This window comes from Microtus ochrogaster, chromosome 1, assembly GCF_000317375.1.
Source record: "Microtus ochrogaster isolate Prairie Vole_2 chromosome 1, MicOch1.0, whole genome shotgun sequence".
NCBI lineage: Eukaryota > Metazoa > Chordata > Mammalia > Rodentia > Cricetidae > Microtus > Microtus ochrogaster.
Window position 1 is genome coordinate 71,294,825 of NC_022009.1, and position 22,077 is coordinate 71,316,901.

Below are 22,077 nucleotides of genomic sequence, written 5' to 3' on the forward strand. Positions count from 1 at the left end.
ATGACATGTGCGTGGAGGTTGAAGGACAGTCTCTGGTGTTAGTCCTCCTACCTTGCTTTAAAAAAGGTTTTGTGTTGTTTGCCATTATGCATGCCAAATCTACTGCTCATAATTTCTGAATATTTTCTCATCTCTACTTTGCATTCGATAACAACAGCCCCAGGATTGCAAGAGCACATCACCAAATCTGACTGTAGGTAGGTTCTAGGATCTAAACTCAAGTACCAGTACTCAAACTGTGGGCAGGGACTTCATCCAGTGCACCAACTCCCCTGAATTTTAAGTTTTGTCTAGCAACTTGTCTTCTTCTGTGAGACTAACTTGTCTAAAACATTAATATTTCAGAACTTTTCAAGAGTTGGAACTTCTTGTTGTCATTCCATTTTTGAAACCAATTTAGGAAGAGAAAACCAAGCAGGAAGTTATTGTTCTGTGTCTCCTACAACATGTGTGATGCTAAGGGCTTTGTTTTTTATTATCTCCCACAGTTTTTAGACAGCATAAGAAGTATTCAGTTTTGCCTCTGTTTTTCCTTTTTCCTTCTGCTTCACTGAATTTTACTGTTTCTTGGAGACAGACATGATTAGTCAAATCCCTCTCACATATGTCCCCACTCCACTCCCATATTCAAGAAAGAAAAAGAAATCTGTTATATGTCATACTACACACACTTGTAAATTCTTGTATTTGGCAAAGTTTGAACAACATGCCTTGAGTGGACTATTTTTAGAACGATGCGTGGCTTTTCAGAATCAGGATTATATTTAAGAGGTTATTGCCTTGTGTAGAGAAATGAAGTCCTCAGGAGATGCTTCCTGTCAGTTTTTATCAGGAACAACATCTAATCAAAGGACATAGAAAATTTTGTGAGGCCAAGAGTATTCTCTAGTGTTTTATTGGTGAAATGAACTGTTCCTCATGTGGTTCTGGTGGCAGACATGATGGATTCTGCTCATCTAAAAACTCTCTCATCAGAATTGTATCTGTAAAAGAGGTGATATATTTCCATCACTCCACATGGATATACACATGAATGTACACATAGTTATACATGTGCATGCATGCATAGATACACACAAGAATGTGTATATAGATGCACACATGGATATACCCATTGATGCAAACAAAGATATACATGTACATACACACATGGATGCGAGCATGGCTATACACACAAAGGTATACTTAGATGCACAAATGGATATATATACATATAAATATACACATGGATACACACAAGATATACACATGTATACACAGATTGATATACACTGTGCATGAATTCACATGTAGATACACTAGTGAAGACATATGGACTCATACATGGATAGACACAGTATATATGCACGGATATGCACATGGATTCACATGAGGTTATGTACATGGTTGTACACAAGAATACATAGGTGAATACATACATAGACAAAGCAAGCATGAACATATGTATATGTATGGATATATGCATAAATTTCACAACACCAATTCTCAAAAGATAAATTTTTGTCTTTTTTCAAAAATGTCAAGACAGCCTTTCTATCCAGTGGGTACCTTGATATATAGTCAACAATAATGAAAGATCTGTTCTTTTCTTATTACATTTCCTGACAGTGTCAACTGAGAATATAAGGAGGAAAAATATAATCCAAATACCTGTAGTATACTTGAATTTGGTTAATTTGATGATCAAACTGATTGAATTAATAAGCATACACCAACAGCATATGTATGTGGGGGACTTTCCAGAAGGCTTAACTAAGGGAAACAGAACCAATTTCAGGTGGGGTGTCTGGATGTCCGGAGAAAGGCAATCAGACAAGTTTTCTTTCTCTGCTTCCTGGCCCATGTAGGAGCTGCGCCTCTGTACCCCGAGTGTAACGGTGACTAAAATCATTGAAACTATGAACAAAATAAATCTGCCATCTTTTATTTCTGTTGGGTATTTCATTATGACATTAACAAGTCAAACATGGTACACTCTGTGTCATACATGGTCCTCACTTATCTAATATTTCAGATTTATCTAAGCATGCAGTTCACCTTTTCACATTCTTGTCAACTTATTTTAAATATTTGACAGAATGGTAGACTGGCTTGCTAAGCACACATTTTCCAGTGTTCCTTTACCTTCTCTCACATATTGGAAACAGTTATACTTTAAGAAAGATGAAAGGTCTAATGAGTCCTTAGGAATCTTTGTTCAAAGATGTCCAGTTGACCAGGGATTGCTAAAAAGGTCTCTGAAGTGTGAATTATGTACAGATTAGAAGCTAACACTAGAATTTTCTCTATATCTTGAGGTCACCAATCAAATATAAACCATGTTTTAAATTCTGCCCAACAGTACAGTCCTTTTGAAACAAAGCCATATTCTTTTCATTGCTTTTCCCCCTACCCTGGGAGGAATATTTCAAGTGTAAAGCTTTCAAATTTTGTGAAGAATGAGAAATAATGCTTTAATAGACCTTGATCTTCCTGAGAAGCATTCACTGAAATGACTTAAATGATGTACATGCTGACTCCACAAGTCCAAAGTGATCATAGGCAATATGATTAATGCTAAATGGTAGGCAGATTATTACCAATTAAAAGGTTTATATAGATTATATAAGTACAAATATTAAAGTATTTTAACTACTTTTAGAACATTTGAAAATTTAAAAAATACAAATTTGTAGGGAATTAACCTCTTTAGTTCTTTCTTTTGTTGGGTTACAGAAAACAATATCAATTTTTAATTAGCTTGCAAAAATGTAGGTAAATCCATTCACATCCTTACCTTAAAATTCCTGTGATTAGACAAAAAGCAGGACATGCTGGGATGCTACTTAGCCCAGACAGCTTAGCTAGGTGAAGAGTCTGTTTTCTTAGGTGTCAGAAGTATGTGAAGACTGAAAACTGCTTTGCAAATCTTTATTGATGATGTATCATCTCTTATCTTGTCTTCTGACTTGTCTTGGCCCAGTATTACTCTTAGGAAATCTTCAGTGTTTCATATTAATCAAGAAAGGAAATATATTAGGAATGAAGGAAGACAATGGAGAGGTCAGAAGAGAAAGAAAGGAATGTATCAAAGGGAGGGGAAAATGAGAAAGAAGGAGAGTGAAGTTGTGAAGAAAAGAATGAGAAAATCATAAAAAGAAAGATAATAGCAATAGCAAAATCCTATTAGCAATTTACTTCCCTGTGTCTTCTACACAAATGGGCTACATCCTTGGTCTTTAAGAAACAAAAAACTCCAATATTTGATCAATTTCACATTCATGTTAATTGTTGTCAAAATTAAAGCATCCGGCTTCTAAGACATGCCACTCATATTTAAAATCATATTAGGTTCACTTACAATATAAAAATATTGTATAAAAATCAGTACAGAGTCATAGTCCTCAGAATCTTAGTGATTCCCAAATTAATTTATGAATGTGTTGAGCCTTGCTGAGGGGCATTACCCAGAAGTCATGAGAAAGTGTTCTTTGGGGATAATATATAAAACAATCCAGGGAGCAATGGGAAAGCTTAACAATGTATAAGGTCAGATTGAAGAGTTGTGGAGGATCTAAGGTCTACCATTTAAAGTAAAACCATTGCTTAATTTGTCTCATGAACTAGAGGTATAGATTTCTTTGAAAATTTCTTCATTTCTTTCCTCTGTCTAGAGAACTGCATCACTCATGGCTTCCTAGAATAGGAGAGTAGAGTGACTCTATATGTGTGTGTGTGTGTGTGTGTGTGTGTGTGTGTGTGTGTGTGTGTGTGTGTGTATGGGAATTCCTTAGATTAACTTACCTGGTATACTCTGGGCATCCCAACAATGCCTTTACAAACTGGACCCCTTGAAAGCACAAGTGTTGCTCAATCAACAAGCCTAGATGTCTCAGAACTTGTTATCTGGCACTTAGGGCATGGTGTCTCCTGGAGAAAGAGTAGTTTTTCAGCTCATATTAGAAGGCTAATAAAGCTGGGTTTTGACAGCAGGAAAATACGGCAGCAGGGGTAGATGTGCTCACCAGTTACAAGGAAATGAAGGTAGGCACAAAGAAACATCTTTTCCTCAGACCTCCATATGATTGGGCCATCATTGGAAGGTATAACATGCTTCTAACAAACTTATTTACCCCCCTCAGTAAATCCATTTTCGGAACCGCCTCAATGACCCCCTCCAAGCAATGCTTAATTAATTTTATATCTAATCAGGTTGATAACCATAATTAACCATCTCAAGAACTGAATAGAAGCTTAAACCTTAAATTAAAAGCATTTTTATTCCTTACATTTTGAGATAATAAGTTGACTTGATACTTAATGTATGCTTCAGGTGAATTTATTTTCCTGGTGAAATTTCATCATTCAAAGGCATTGACATCTCATAACTTACTATATAGGTAATGATTTCAATTCAAAATGCAGCTCTGTAGAAAAGCAGCTTGAAGAAACAGCAAGCAACACTGCTCCCTTTGTGATAAAGGGACACCCAAGCCAAGGCTTGAAAAGTCTCTTCTATTATTTAGAAGAGCAATAATCAGAGAGAATAAAGGGAAAGTCTGCAAGCTTTGTGTATTCTAACACATGCCCAGATAGTACAGAGTAACAGGGAATGTGGCTGCTGTGATACACAACTAAAAGCAGCCTAAAACTTTTATTCTAGAACCTCCTGGAAATATCAGAGGCAAGACTGTGAAAGACTTAGTAGGATGAGTCTTTCCAATGACACTGACAAACATGGCTGTGGCAGATGTTTTATTACTAGATACATTCAGTTATTGCATAGCAAACAGGCCCTTCCTTGTTGACAGAGGTTTCTGCCCTGACCAACCCCACAGCCATTCAGTTCCAAAGAAACACAAAGAGGTCTACAATAATTATAGGCTAGTTGGCCTATTATCTCAGGCTTCTTATTAACTCTTATCACTTACATTAGCCTATAATTCTTGTCTGTGTTAGCCATGTGGCTTGGGACCTTTTATTAGCAAGGTGTTCTCATCTTGCTTCCTCTGAGTTAAGGTGACGACTGCAGACTGAGTCTTTCCTCTTCCCAGAATTCTCCTGTTCTCATCGCCTTGCCTCTTCTTCCTGCCTGGTTGCCCTACCTATACTGCCTATCTGACTACTGGCCAATCAGCATTTTATTTAAACAACACAAGTGACAGTGTACAAGACCATTGTCCCACAGCACCTCCCTTCATTAGTGGTCTCTTTCTTGATCAAAACTCTCTCCTGCAGCCTGGTCTACAAGAGCTAGTTCCAGGACAGGAACCAAAAAGCTACGGAGAAACCCTGTCTCGAAAAATTAAAAAAAAAAAAACAACAAAAAACCTTTCTCCTGATTTTGCAAACCTGCATTTGCTGTCACAATTAATGCAAATATTTTCTGGTTTTTTGTTCTGTGCATCTCTTCAGCAGTCCTACAAAGCTGGCATTTTTGTTCATGTTTCTTAAAATCTTTAAGCATGTAAATAAATAATACTCCAAAAAGGCATACAATTTTATACATTTTGTTAAGTTAAAATCAGACACAATGTGAATAGAAACAGTGATGAGAATCTAGTGCTGTAAATTGGTAGATGATTTTGTTGAAACTCTATGATGATCCATTGGATCACACCACAGAACCATCAAGCTTTTGTTAAAGGACAGAAGCACAGGAGATAAACCTTAGAGGATGTTCTTTCACGGCAGCTGTGGGGTCATCTGCCCATCTTTGATTCCTCAGTGGGATGAGAGAAGAACCACCGTACACAGCTGGCTTTCAACTACAGAACTCTGCTCTGCACACTCTGGTTGTCTGCTTTCCCAAACCTGAGTCTGCCACAATCCTATGGAGATCTCAGGACTGGAGCAACCTGAAAGAAGGGTATTTTCACAGTCTTCCCACCAAAGACCTGTCAGGAAGTCCTAGGCAATGATGGATGGCTCGTATCTCACCATTTCTGTCTCCTCAGATTTCCTGTTCCAGAGCACCTGCCATTGACTTTAATTTTACTTTATTCCCTCTGCCATGCAATTCCACATGCACACGTACTTGAAATATGACAACGTGGGAGAATGTAATACCCCTGATTGGGAGCTAGGTTGTGCTAACAGCTGGCAGACCTGAGCACATTGTTGCCCTCTTAAGACCTGCGTGTTTCTGGATCTGGTGAGGGAACTGGGAATAGGACAATTTCTTCCTAGTATATGATGCTCATGAGAAGGTTTCTTGGGCAATTCTGTACGTTCTCTCTTCTCAGGAACCTGCACATGAATGCCCAGCGACAATGACATCTTGCACACTTGCCTTAATTGTCTAGATAGCTTACTTTTCTTCTGCTTTCTTTCCTCCTTCCCCCCTCTTCCTTTTTTTCCTTCTTTCATTCTGTCAATGCACTAGAAGTGGAAGTGTAGTGTGGCTTACAAGTTGAGTCTCAAGTTTATTTGCCACAAGTTTATTTCAACTTCACTCCAGCTATTTATCTGTGCAAGCCTTCCCTTTCAATTGGAGTGTATTACTCAATGGGACTGGGGCAGTCAGTTTACTATCACACTTGTTCCTATTGCTCTCATCATACTACCCAACCCTCTGCTTGGGCATCTACTTTATCATGCAAGTAGGCACGCTTTTATTTTTTGTTTCCTAAAGTAACTAAAACACAGGCAGCACAATTTTATAATATTACTGCTATAATGGTAGTTCTAGGGGAGCAGCATTGAATGAATGATTAATGGCAAATTTGCCTTCAAATATATATGGGAAACACATGTACACAGACACACACACATAGGAAAAGGAAGAAGAGGCTACTGCACCTGACATCAAGAGAATGTTCTAGGCTTCTGTTGGTTGAACTGTCCAGTCTCAGAGCTAGAATTCTTACTAGTATGGCTATATCAATCAAACCACTGTCCTGACCCATCCATCATCTTACTCTTAACCTTCCTCAGAGCACATTCCTCTTAGCAAACACAGCAGAACATCAGAAGAAAATAACTTCTAAAAAATGATAAAGATCGCTATAACAATTCTTTTTGCATATGTTAGCTACATATCTCCAAATTTGAGACTGTATAGGTGATTTCTTGCTCTGAAAAGTTGAGGCTCAATTTTGCTTAGGTTCCACATTGCGTCTGAGAATGCATCATTACTACTCATGAATTTCGAACTTGCTTTTTCGGAAATAAAACCTTTTGAGCATTATATCCCTTAAGAGAAAAGAAGGCTTGTAGTACCCTTGGGATCTCAGGCAAAACAAAAACCAAAACCAAAAAAAAGAAGCCAAAAAAAAAAAACCCCAAAAAAACCAAGTTTCTAAGAGCAACCCTCCCAAGGCAAGAAAGCAATCTCTCAAGGAAAGATGATGGGCACCCTGACACACGTCTACTCTTCAACAGTGTAATGGCTGATGGCAGAGTGCTTCGTTGCTTTGTTTCATTTTTGATAAGATTGTGGGATCCATGGCATGGAAACTGTTTCTTGGAGCTCGGGCACAGTAGCTCTGTTGGCTACAAAGGGCATGGGAAATGGCAACTTTCTGTGTGTAGCTGCTGTGTTGAGTAGGCCCCCTGGGTACCCTGTTTTATTGGTGTTCCATAAGGCAGGGCATTGTTTTCTAAATATGCTCCCTCTCCCATTATCTTCTCTGTGATTATCATCATTATTACTATTCTCTGCATCATCCAGCAGAGCGAACCTCCATATATCAGCAGTGGATGAATGTAAGCACTTTAGTTACTTTGTCAAAACAAGAGTGTACAGGGTCACCCGGTCTTTGTGGCTTCATAGGCAGGGGCCCTCCAATTACAGACAAATGCACCCAAATTACCTTTGTGCTTCATTCACAAACCACACAGATGCATTTTTCTCATTATATGCAATCCCATAATAAGAACAAGGCAAAGTGGCACATATACATTATCCCATAGAAGGGAAAACCATATTCAGGATGTCGTAATTCACTAGGAGAATAATAGGGACAGTAATAAAAGCTGGGGCATTATGGAAGCAGAAATGTTCACTGAAGGCCAAGGTGTTTCTATGGACCCAGAAGTTCAAATCATGCATTTACTGCCTGAAATGTGTCTGAGAAAATTAATGAGGTAACTTGCTACCTACCATGTTTGCAGCTTTCCCATCCACAGCAGGATGGCAGGGAGTGTTCTCACTCTACCTTGAAGGCATCATTCATTATGAATGACTTGCTTTCAATCATGAGTGGAGCCCAGTGCAGGGAAAAGAACCAAAAGTATCCTATTCGCTGCCATTGCCAAAAGACAAAACGAGGAGAGTTAGACTCCCATGCGTTGTCGAACTTCCCAAATGACACACTCTTCACTCAGAGGATGATTTGGTAACAACACAACACATAATTTTCAGGATTATCTGAAACCAGAGTGGTACTTTTTGTTTTCTTGTATGACTTTTTCTTTTTTAACCTAGTAAGGGCTAGAGGCAAACATTCCTAGCCAGGTAGACACTCAAATTACCACAAAGCTGGAGAAGCGTATCCATCTTTGTATTGGCTCAGACTAACTTCCATTCCCACAGAGTTCTGTGGGTAATGAAAAAGAGAAATGTTTCCTTGTTTTCTCTGGTCCCGACCCAGCTGTTGGAGATAGCAAACAGTAGATTCCTTTCGCTCTGAAGAGCCATGCTCTAACATCATGACAGATTTCTCTTAGAAAAAAAACAAAAATGTCATCCCATTGATGGATGTCTGAGACTGACTACTTAGAAGTCTCCAAGAGGACCAAACTACAGCAAAGAATAAAGCCAGCAACGATTAGACTTATAGCTTTTCTAGGTGTATTTACATATATTTACACACTCAAATAAACTTGTACCATGTCAGATTCCTTCCTTATCTTTTGCTCTTTTAGTCCACACTGAAACTTGTGTATTGTATGTGGTCAAAGTACATACTTCCTCCCCATGGACACATATGTTAGGTCAGCAAAGGTCAGCATTCACTGTTGGAGATAGAAAAGGTCATGGACCAAACACTCCCTCTGTAGACTGCTCATGACAGGCTGTGAAATGCTAGTCATTTAACTCTTCAAACTGAGGAAAACATAAAGACCCTACAGAACTTTACCTCAATTAATCAGAGGACTAATTGAGAATAAAATGAATATAACCCCCTGCAGGTGGAGGAAGTGTGTGGTCATGCTGATAAGCATGCGCAGCACAGAATCACTTATTTCTATCAAAGCTCCCCAGGCAGAAGAAGAAAACCCTAAGAGATAGAGATTAGCATTTAATCTGCAAGAACTGGGATCTTTACTCGGCAGCACTAGCAATTCTTATGCACTTGAGCATTCTGTTATACTTAAAACCTTACTATCTCAGATATCTAAAAATGGACATTGCTGCTTGCATACCATGGCAGTACAGCTTACTCTTAAAGTGGATCTGCACTTTGTCATAGTGACCTGAATACTTGATATGACGGTGGCTACTGAATTAATAATGTGGTAATTAAACAGATGCGGTACCATGCCTCTTTTTCTGCTTCCTTTGTTTGTCCAACAGATTTCACTCTATGGTCTGCTGTGAAGACATGGTATGATAGTGGTCAGTGTAGACATAGCTTACATCAGTCAGCCTACAAAAACTTTACCCTGGTGACAAGAAAAAAAAACACAATCCTTATTGTTTTAACAATAAAAATTGTCTTTGAATATTATATAATTTTTGAAGATGGGTTTCAACTCTTTTAGATACCTCTATTCATTTGCATTTCTGGCCTGCGGAATGACTCCTGTCATTCAAACTGTCTAACTATAGAAAGCAAAATAACAGCGGTAGAATCATGTGCAAGTTTTTCACATTGCTCGTGGATAGAGGCATGTATTACATTGGTTTACAATCTATTTGCCAGGTTAAGCCATACCTATAAGCTGATTCTCAATACAGCTGGAAGAACAAACATTGTACTAAATGAATTGGAAGTGAGAAGTAGTGAGAAGCAACTATTTTACAGCCAGAAATGGTGCTACAGCCAGTCTGTCTGGGAAGCTGAAGGTTGGGTGGGATGAAGAGAAATGGGGTTTGCAGCAGGCAAACTTCTATACGTGTGTGTATCTGTTATGATGCTCTGCTTTACTCATTATGCAAGACATACATAATTTTCTGACAAAGAACACTGGTTTTCGCACATAAGTATGAGGAGTGAGGAAAAATGTTTTCCAAAACTGAAACAATTTAAACCTTGTTTTATATCAAAATATAATATTTAGAAAAGAGTCTGATGAAGAGTGACTTTTCTGTCACATGGTCATACTGTGTGTCGAGTACAAAGGACCAAACTTATTGACCATTGAAATCACAGAAAGAGCAACTTCTGGTTTAATTAAAAGAGGAATCATGAATCAATATGGATTTATGATTGTCAGAAATCCAAGAGAAAAAGACAAAATGGTGGTAGCCTATCTCAATTTCTATGAGTGCCCTCAAAAATCTTGATTCAGCCCATGTGTTTTGGCTTACAGGCCTTCATCTCAGGCTGTGCCAGGTAAATTAGTATCACACACCAAACTCTAAACCCATCTAAGAACTTTTACCTGTTTATTTAGTATGGAAAACTTCTAACGTCTGATAATTTTCAGTTGCCCAAAGAGACAGATTGTTAACTTGTCTGAAAGATGTGTGGTACTGCCTAAATTCTTAGACTATATATCATCAGTAAGTGCATAATATAAATAATTCACCTGCTCAGGAAAGAGAGAATCCTCGAAAATGGTAAAATTTGCAATACTTTCATTGTCATGTTTAACATTTGATGAGCTCTTAAAACCGAACAAAGTAAAAGATTCATCTTACTGAAGGCTACTTTTAAAATAAGTATAATACCGTGCTTAAACTTTCTTGAAGCTGAAATCACACGTAAAGTTTAGGCTTACTTTAGGAAAGGCAATTGAATGATTATTTTGATAAATTAAGCTTATTAAATGGATTTAAAGTAATAGATTTATAAAATGTCTGGATTTTCTAAGTGCAGAAACTACAGATCAAAACGCAGGGAAATGAAATATCTTCCATTCCTCCTTCTGTGAAGGGGTTCCTGGGAGGGAGATCTAAGAACCCTCAAATATCTTCCATTCTTCCTTCTGTGAAGGGAGTCCTGGGACTGAGACCTAAGATCCCTCAGTTTAAAAACTGAGAGATTTAGGAATTTTATGGAAAGTCCCCTTCTTGTCTTTCTTCTTTTTAAAATGAATCTATTCTTGGATAATTTAATACAAGTGTAGGAGACATTGTGGTCATGCTTATCTTCCAGCCTCCCTTATTATCTTGCCACCATGGCCTTATCATATTTTCCAGAGTTTCATTTCTGTTCCTGTTTTTGTTTTACACTCCACTGAGCTTAACCAGGGCCACTTGTTTAGGAAAAAGAGTGAGGCTGTCTATTAATGAGTAACCCACTCATCCCTGTTGTTAGGCTCTAACACACCCCTTCTTCCAAAATATTTCCTGAACCTTGGAGGATATGAAATGACTATCATGATTAATGAGACCCACTTGGCCTTCACTTGTTCTCAGAACCATGACCATTTATGAGTCTTTGCGATAACACCATTCATTGCAAAGAGAAGCCACTTTGGTCAAGACTGCAGACAACAGTACGTTATGGTTATAAAAATCAATGTTAAGAGGTAGTAAACAACACACCTATGCAGCAAAACAAAAGCAGTAGGTTTACCCTTAGTGTCTAAGACCTTCTCAGACATGAGCCTTTGACCAAGTCTAGAGTGCAAGGTATGCAAACTCTTCTGATGAAGTTGCCTGAAATTCCATCAGAAATCAGTTGGTTACCTCATGGCAGTCATGTCTATTGCAATAACAAACACCTTTTGGCTATCAGACTGCTATTGGAGCTTGAAGTTTCTAAACCTGTAAAACACCATATTCCTTTAAAACTGGTATGTTCTTGTTATTCATTTAAAGGGATTACTTGTTTCACTATCCATCTAGACACTGTTAGTAAGAAGGTTTGTTTTCTTTTTAGTGCCTTCTGTCAATAATGAAGTAGGTCTCACTTTCAGTGGAAACGCTTCCCCTGGGATATGATCAGTAGACCCATCCTCTGCCTCTGGTGGATGAGTAAGAGAATAAACTCTGACAAACAGAATTTTCCTATTACTTATTTATTTCATTGTATGAAAGATAGCTGATCAGCATCCTCTATTACAAGTAGAAATCTAATTGTTTTAAACAAATAATAACCTTCATTAAAAACTTCCGTTTACAATTGCACTAAACAAAATTGACTACATATTCGTGTACCTGCCTTAGATATTCACCCATTCTTCCACTAAAGCTCATCAGTTACAACCATCTGTTCCAAAAAAGATAATACTAAATTCTCTTCAACGGCTTTTAGAAAATTCAGGAAGAGGCTTTGGCCTCGCTTGGACTTCCCGTGCTGCTCTTTGTCCCCTTTTAAAGGAGACACCAACTTCAATTCACCTTGCCCTCTAGCTTCTCTTACATTACAGCAGTTATATTGAAGCCTGTAGCTTGAGCTTCAGAGAAAAAAATAACATGCTCATAACGGCTTAGATTTACTTCCTTATTTATTTATTTTTTAAAGCATGCTGCTCTTCTCTATTATTTTTATTTTTTATTTTTAATTTATTTTTATTTTTTATTTATTTATTAAAGCTTTCCATCTCTTCCCCGCCACCGCCTTCCATTTCCCTCCCCCTCCCCCAATCAAGTCCCCCTCCTTCCTCAGCCCGAAGAGCAATTCTCAAGGTCCAACTCAGGAGCAGAAGGAGAGAGAGCACGAGCAAGGAACTCAGGACCGCAAGAGGTGCACCCACATACTGAGACAATGGGGATGTTCTATTGGGAACTCACCAAGGCCAGCTGGCCTGGGTCTGAAAAAGCCTGGGATAAAACCGACTCTTCTATATTTTTAAAATTTCAAATATATTGTTTTTAATACTGACTTTCCCCCTTTATTGCAGCTATTCTATAATTAACCCCACTGTAGCCATTTTAGAATAGCCATGTCCATTTCTTTGCAATTTAGTTAAACTTTTTTTTAACCCAAATTGAACAAAATGAATCTTATTTAGTAGGCAAAGCCAGAAACCCCCAATTTGCTAAACAGGATCCTTATATTATTTATCCTTCCCCATACCAAGACAATTTTAAATTCCTATTACAGATATCAATAAAATGACAGTTCTCAGATTTTTGTTTGTTCATTTGGGGGGAAGGGTTCCTTTCATCTCCCTCCCATAAAGACTCCATGTAGAATTTCATTACTTCTTACTCAAGTCTTTTCTCCCATAAGCATACATCCAATTTCTATTTTACTAGTCATTTTATTTTTTCAGATAATGTCACCCAAGGTGGCATTATATGCCACCATGATGCCAACACTTGACACTCTTTTGTAACCCCTGCTACAGCCACCACCCAGAAAGCAAAACATTAATTTGCCAATTCTGCTTTAAGATGGTTCCCTGATCAGCCCTTTATTTCCTAATTGATTCTTACTGTGTGGCCCAACTCATCCCAATACTCCAGATTGGAGCCACATTGACTCACGCTCTGGATTCCTTCTTGTCATTAGTATTTACCAATACTCAAAACCTTATACAGAGAGGAATTTACCCTGTTTAGATTTTCATTTAGAATTACCCCTCACAGAAAACCATTGTCATGCTGGCCATAAATCCAAATATTTAAATGGCAGTTTGATAGGAACATTACATCCAGTCAATAAAACAGCAGCAGTGTCTTCTCAACCGAGGCCTGTGACATCCCTAATATGAGCTTTCACCATGACTTCCAGTTCTAGACACCAATTTCCTTAAATGGAGTAATCTTTAAATCCAATCAGAAAATAGTTGCTTGATAAGAATAGTTAAATAACTCTTGCACTAGTAGGCACTTCTACTGACATGGTACTGTAGTATGCAAGGGCCTTAGCTGAACATGACTGCTGTTGGTAATTCTCTCTGAATAACTCTCACAGTGCCTTCCAATACTATATAATTTAGCCAGGAGGGAAGCTTTTAATTAAATCTACAACCAAAGTGTATGGTGTCCTCAGCAATAGTTCTAGCATGGGACTAACATCAGTTACAATGACCTTTAGGATTTCTGAGGGCTTTCCTAGCCAACAGGAAAGTAGGTCATCACTAACACTGGGATTTCACCTAACAACCAGACAACTTTTTCCACATATGGAGAATACTTTTGTTTAAAGTCCTTAATTCCTATCTGTTTTTGCTCTTCCAAATGCTTTCACAAATCTGTAAGACACTGAATAGTTAGAAACATATAGTGAAATGTTTTCAGTGATGATAAGAAGTCTCTTTGAAACACTGCTATTATTCATTCAAAGTAAGTTCCGCAGTAAAGGGGATGTGAAAAATGAAATGATATCAAGGTCTAATACAGTACGAAACAATTATGACATCCATCAATTCTTTCATCAAAGACCAATACTGGGTACAGCTGTATAGATAGGAGATACTTCCCCCTATCAAGTCCTTCATAGTTCACAGAAGTCTTCTATGAGTCATCTGGCCTCCTCCTGTTGGGGTGCTCCTGCTGCTTCTTTGGGAATCCTGTGTATTTTCCAATCTATACTGGCTTCAGTGGGATTTACAAGCATTCCTTGATCTGATTGAGGCACAAAAACATGCTCTGGCCTGCTGAACTTGCGACTGAAACTGAATTCTTATTTCTCAGAGCTTTGGGATATCTTTGTCTTCCTTTTGAACAGATCTGGATGCTGCAGAGGCCCTGTATTGAATGAATAATATTAATTGCTTACTCCTAGGTTAATCCTGCTCTTTTTTGCATATTCCTCTTCGTTATATAATTAATAAAAGCTACGTAGAGAAAAGATACCCTGACGTATCTGAAAAGTGAGCAGAGAGATCCAAAGATTTTCTTGTTTGTTTTTGTTTGTTTGTTTAATCATTCAAGCCCTCTATTGAATGTTGCTCAGGTTTAAAGCACTGTAAAGGTTTGTTAGCTGTAGCATTTGGTTTTCAGGTAATTTTTTTTTCTTTAGGATTTCAAGCTAAATAATACATCTTGCCATGTTTGCCTTCAAATTGCAGACAAACTCCTTTGTCTTCTTTGGCCTTCTCTTATTCTTGATTGCCTTTTCACTTATCAAACTCTAGATACATGCAGGTCAATGTCTTTGAGACTTGTCCAACACCCTACTGCCTTGTTAAGATTTTGTCCCACCATGGACTTGAGCAAAGTTAATACAGAGCCCTGTAGTGATTCTAAAGCAAAGTCAATATAACTCTCTACCGATTCCAAAGCCTATGCTAAGTCAAACTGCTTTAACAATTCTCCTATGGACACAGTCCTATCTGTCCCAGAATTGGGCATCAAATTCTAGCTTCCTAATGCACAAGTCTTTTAGTAAAACTCATTCTTCCTCTACCATCTTCCAGATCCTGACTCAGGGTGCTCAGAAAATACTTCATATCCCTATGAACTCCTTCATCAGTGGCTGATTTCTGTCATATTGGTTCAGGTTTTGCACCTTTATCTGTGTCTTATTTAGGTTTTCCATTGCTATGAAGAGACACCGTGATCATGACAACTCTTATAAAAAAAACATTTTCTTTGGGTGGCTTATAGTTTCAGAGGTATAGGTAAACACCATCATGGTGGGACATGGTTGTGTGCCAACTGACATGGTGCTTGAGCAGGACTTGAGAGTTATAAATCTTGATTCACAGGCAGCAGAAGGATTCTTTGTCCACACTAGATATACCTTGAGAATAGATGACTCCAAAGCCTGCCCCCACAGTAACACACTTCCTCAAACAAGGCCACATCTTCTAATAGTGCCACTCCCCTTGGGAGTCATTTTCTTTCAAACCACCACACTCTCCTACAGGGGTAAGTACTCTGTTTATTTGCTTCTATAGCACTCAGACTAATCCTCTGAGTGTGGAGTCCCCACAGCCTCGTGTGCTAGGCTATGACAGACTCTCTCACTCCTTCTTTAATTTTTTCCCCTCAATTCAAGCAGTTCTGGTGCTGAGACCTTCCTATCGTTGTAGTTTTTTGCATTCCGTTACTATTAAGACCTGTGTCTATATATTGAAGCATGGACTTTCCCTTGTTCACTATTAAAGGTCAGACATGAGCACTATCTTCTATCATTTCTACTTTGTTATCATCTTCCTCCTCACTATCTGATTCTTCTCATGAGTTTTGACATTCTGAATCCTAGCAGGCATCCTTTAGCTGAATCTTCTCTCCAGCCGCCTCTCAGCTTATCTTTGGATCTATTGATACCTGTTTGGGTATCAATTTTGCTGTATGAAATCAAGCTGTCAAACACAGTTTGATTTATTAGCATATGTTGTATCACTGTTCCTGGGAGGGTATGGACAAGTGTATATTCATTCTTGACAGGTAACTATCAACCGACCAAAGTGGTGAGTCCAAGCAAGGCAGTCAAGACCTGAGGAATACCACAAACTCATACCTTAAAATGAACTTCATACAAGAGATTAATTGGGGAAAGACATAGAATGATGACTGCCCCTGAAATGGAAGAGCTGGGTAGAGCTGTGAGCTTTTAAGGGGTCTTTGGAGCATGCCCAATGAGTTAGTGGAAAAGTAAAGTGCTAAACCATTAATTCTGAAACATTGTTTGGCCATTAACCCAAAATAACTGGGGTGGGGATTTCCAAGTCACAGAACCCTGGGTCAAGCCAGGGGCAGGGTGTTTTCCACTTACCCTTTAAAATACAGTCCAATCGAGTTCAGCTTATTGAACAATGAGCTTATTGGTATTGCTTATATGGAGTGCGGGTCAAAGCAGGGACAATAAGAAACTCACATCAATGCTTGACCTGGCAAGCCTACAAAAGAAAAAGAGCCCTAAAGCGGGATGAGAATTAGAGACCCACTTGTTCACACACTCAAGATTCCCACAAAAAGACTAAGCAGAAAGCTATAATCTACGCACAGAGGATGATGTAGTGCAGACTATTGTCAGCTGTGGGATTGCTGCTTCAGTCTCTACGAGCACCTATGAACTTTGCTTGCTTGATTCAGAAAACCTTGCTCTCCTGGTGTTCTTCACTGCCTGAGGTTCTTAGACTCTTTGCCTCCTCTTCCATGGGGTTCCCTGAGCTTTAAGGGGAGGGACTTTATAAAGACATCCATTTAGAGATGTGTATTTCAAAGTTTCTCTGTTTGTATAATATCTGTGAGTGTCTGTATTTGTTTCCGTCACCTGTAGGAGGAAGCTTCTCTGATGATGACAAAATAAATCACGGATCTTTAAGTATACCAGAATATCAGCAGTGTTTGTTTTTACCCTATGTCTCTGGGCTATCTAGTTTCTGGTTCTTCTTTATCCAAACAGTGTTGAGTATGGGTTCCGTCTCGTGAAGTATCTTTAAGTCAAATAAGAATTAGCCCATTACTCCCACAGTCTTGTGCCACCATGTACCTAGTAGATTTTGCAGGTCAGACAGATTGTAGATCAAATGATTTCTGCCTGTGTTTGTTTCATACTAGTAAGTCTTTTTCTATAAGGTTTTACAAAAAGGTTAATGAGATCACAGGTTGTTTCTCAGGATACTTGACCTTAATACAATTGATAAGATCACCAATCAGGTAGGAGGTAGACTAACAGACCTTTATATCACAGGTCTCAACCTATGGGTTATGAATCCTTTGGAGGTCAAATAACCCTTTCACAAGGGTTGCCTAAAACTATTGGAAAACTCAGGTATTTACATTGCAGTCCACAACAGTAGCACAATTACAGTTATGAAGCAGCAATGGAAATAATTTTATGGTTGGCGTCACCACAACATGAGGAAGTGCATTTAAGAGATGACATCATTAAGAAGGTTGAAAGCCACTGTTTTATATTTTTCTCTTTTTAGGCATCCTGCAGAGTACCTTCCCAAACAAAGGACACTCGAGCACAGAGGTGTAAGCACTCACTTGACCTCTCCATCTCCAATGAGTCATGTGAGCGCTGTCTTCAGCAATTGGACCTTGCTGTCACCTTATGGAAGACAACCTATATCTTGGCAACATCCTGGTTATTTGAGAATTTCCATTGGATGCCTTTAATCAACAATTCATTTGGATGTAACATGGTCATGGTACTGGAAGCTTTCTTTGGCCATTTGAGGGGCTCTGTCTCACTCATTATTTGGAGACATCATTAAGATCTCCAAAATATATTATTATAGGCAGTTTCTACTGCACTAGGTTTTTATATAATCTTTCAGATGCCCCTCAATTCTGTAGTTAGTTGGTTTTGTTCTTTACCCTGTTGGGAGGCCCACCACCCAGCTCCCAAATAAATCACAAACAGATGCTTATTCTTGGTTATGAATGCCCAGCTTTAGCTTGGTTTGTTTCTTTCCAGCTTTTCTTAAATTATCCCAACTACCTTTTGTATGGGGATTTTTCTTTTTCTTACTTCTGTATATCTTAATTTCACTCTTACTCTGACACTAACTGGCTGGCTGGCTGGGTGGGTGCCTGGCTCCTGACATCCTCTCCCCACTCCCCTTGTTCTCTAGTTGTTCCTCCTTTGCCTCATTTCTCCTTCTATTTATATTCTCTGTCTGTCTGTCCTGCCTGTTCTTGTACCTGTCTCGCTATTGGCGATTCAGCTCTTTATTAGGACTATCAGGTGTTCTAGACAGGCAAAGAATCGCAGCTTTACAGAGTTAAACAAATGCAGCATAAACAAAAATAACACACCTTAAGGTTATATTCCCCAACACAATTCTAGCTATCTCTCTCTGCATTTCTTTCCTCAGTCACATCTACTTTATCCCTCCCTGTCTGATGCCCTCCCATCCCCAGTGCACCCATCAAATCTATTCTTTTTGCCCCTTACAGGGAGAAACATGTGTCCCCCCCCCCAGTCTCTTCCTCTATACTTAATTAAACAAAGGAAGCCAACCAGATCCTAGGCCAGAGAGATGGCTTGTCTCCAAGTCTAATCACTGAGTTTGATGCCCAAAATCCATCTGGTAGAAGGAGATAATTAACTTCTACACAGTGTCCTCTTGAGCTCCACATGCAAATACACATGCATTTATGCACATACACACAAGAAACAAACAAACATTTTTTTAATTATAAAAATAGTCTGAGAAAATAGGTTTTTGATCTTTGGTTTATCAAGAGACTTTTAACAGTAAAAGCAGAAGAGATAAGGATGGATGTGGATGTAGAAATGCACCAGTGTGTGTTGCGAAAAACGCTGATGTTCATACTTTATCACTTAGGTTTGATGCAATATCATGAGCTGAGAGATGGGACAGTCATGAGACTGGGATTTTTGAGGATGAATGAAAATTTCTAGCATGACATGGGGAGATTTACGGAACACTTACACAGAAAGCTGTTCCTAAAATGTGGGGGAGTCTTTACTCATGGTGAGCAGATATTACATGACATTTTAGATGCAGTAACTCATGCATTCACAATTGCTTCTAGGTGGAAACCTAAGGCAGTTCTTTCCTTTTTGTTCAGATGGTATCTTTAATTAAAAATCACCTTTAGTAAAAGTCTTTTAAAGACTTGACTTTAAGAATTAGACTTGCCCATTTTTCAACCATGGCTGCAAGAAGCCATCACAACCTTGGACAAGAAGAAAGTGATCTCTGCTGTCTTTCAGTGATCTCAGTGCTCCAATTTCTATGAGAAAAACTGGTGAAGGCAAGTATACTGAATAAGAGTTTGGGGTACACACGTCAGAGTTGACATAATGCATAAGTTACCATTGGAACCACATGTTACATGCAAAAATGCAATGCTTAAAGAACACATGACTTTATATTTTTTAAAATAATGTTGAGTGACATGGGCATTGAGGTGCATGTCTTTAATCTCAGCAATTCAGAGAGGGAGGAGGCAGGCAGATCTAGGCCAGCCTGGCCTAAAGAGAGAGTTACAGGACAACCAGGGCTACACACAGAGATTTGCACCCCCCCCAAGCAAAACAAAACAAAAAATTAACATCAATAAAAATGTTCCTCTATTATTATTGGACCCACCCCCTTTTAATTGTTTTAAATGAGGTTGTTTTACAAAGTCATTCTATAACTTAAGTATCAGAGTAAAAATGTTCCAACCTGCATATCAGCTTCAGAGTATTGATTATCTTATGATCTAGTTCTGACTTTGCCTTGAGACTTCAGCCATAAAAGATTTAAAAGATTCTGCCCATCACTAAAAGCTATCATCTGTAATCCTTGCACTCACCTCTTTCAGAATCCAGATGACTGAATGTCACATTCAGTCACCTTTATAAGCTCTCAAATCAAAGTTTCCAATATCAACAACTTGCCTAACTCATCACTCTTGCTTCTCAACTCCCAATTTATTGGCCATTCTTTACCGCCCCTTGCCACTTCCTGTCTGCAGGGTTCACATGGCCAGAGCAGCAGGCAGGCTTCTTGTGTCAAACAGCTTTAAAACTCCCACAAATTTCATGCAAGAAATGGGAAAACATAAAAGTGGTGCATGTCAAACATCATCGCATGTTGACAGTAAATCGCTTTGTTGACGTTCAGTTTGTCTGACACCACAAGCAGCTGGCAGAGATGTCTGTGTGTGTGAATGTGTGTTTCCAAGTAATTTCTGAAGCCTTCAAAAAATATGGCTGTCTTCTCCTCCATTCTTCTTTTTTTAACCTTTTACAAATAGCCAAAGTAATGCATGGATGTACGATTTTTGCTGCCCTTCCCTCTCAAACACAAGCAATAAAAGTTGATTTACACTAACAAGCTAAAAGCTCTGAGTGCTTCTAAACTGATGCATTCTAGGAGGGAGGGCCATTCTCGGTGTTTGATGGTAGAAAGCATTCTAAAATAGACCCCAGAAAGACCAAATCTCAAAGCTGCAATTCATAGTATTGTTCTGCAGTCATCCAAAGGGAGAAACAATCCAGTTAATAATGGTCAGGTGGACACTGTCTACTCTTTGTTTGCTTATGATTCTAGCTATTCCAGTTACACCATACAAGGTCCACTCTATTTAAGCCCCCTTACTTGCTCTGTTCTGTCACTGAGAGTCTCAGTTAAAACAGATTCAGATCATTAGTAATAGTAAGGACAAAACATGTTTTTGAGAGATCTCACACTGGAGAAATGTGTGTGTTACAAACAGTAAAGGTGGGTGCTGCTAGTTGCAAGTTAGCATTCCTATTATCTGTAAAGAGAAACAAGATGCGATAAAGAACTGGAAAATGGGAAAACATTCTACTGATATTTGCCTCGTTTCTTCTATTTCATATTTCACTAGCAAATACACTAAATGTTCTTGAAACAATGTCTAGATGTGTATAGAATTACAGAGGAAACACAAGTTTCCATTTTGCAAAGGCAGATCATTCCTCAAGAAAGAATATATGAGGTCTTCTTAAAATGCAATGGAACTGGATGCTTTCAGGTCTGAAGTAGCATGAAGAAGAGATGACAGGCACACTGCAATCACCATGATGACAACACTCAAGGGAGTAAGGTGTGGTGTGTGAATGAATGAGTTACCACCAGGACAGAGTGGTGTGGAGAGGCAAAGAGTTAAGTAGATAGTTCAGTTTGGCATTGACCTGTCTCCCTTACACCAGACAAAACCAGAACTCAGGCCTGCCACCATAATGACCATAGGAACATCCTCTCTACACTGAGGAGAGGATGTATAAAGATAGCAGTTCAATAGTTAATGTTTTGGGGCTTGTTAACAATGATGGATGGGAGAGGGGTTCATGTGGTCTCATCCCTTCCTGATGAACAATTAGACAGGGTGGATTCTAGGAGATATTGTTACCATCCTCAGTTGTGTAACCATTGGTGATGCCATCAGGTTCCAATGGACACTGACAACATAGATGGCACTGGTTCAACTCAGTAGTTCACAAACCAAACGGACAATGAAGTGAGAAACAGACATACAGAGAGGGGCAGTTGTGGGGTGTGAAGGGTGGGGTTAAAGAGAGCATAAAGTGAAATGATCAGAATGTTTGTATGAAACTTAATTGTGGGAAAAAAGGCTTAGATTTCAGAGCAATAGAGCAACCATATTTCAGTCTCCTCTATTCACATGTGTTAGAAATTTGGAGT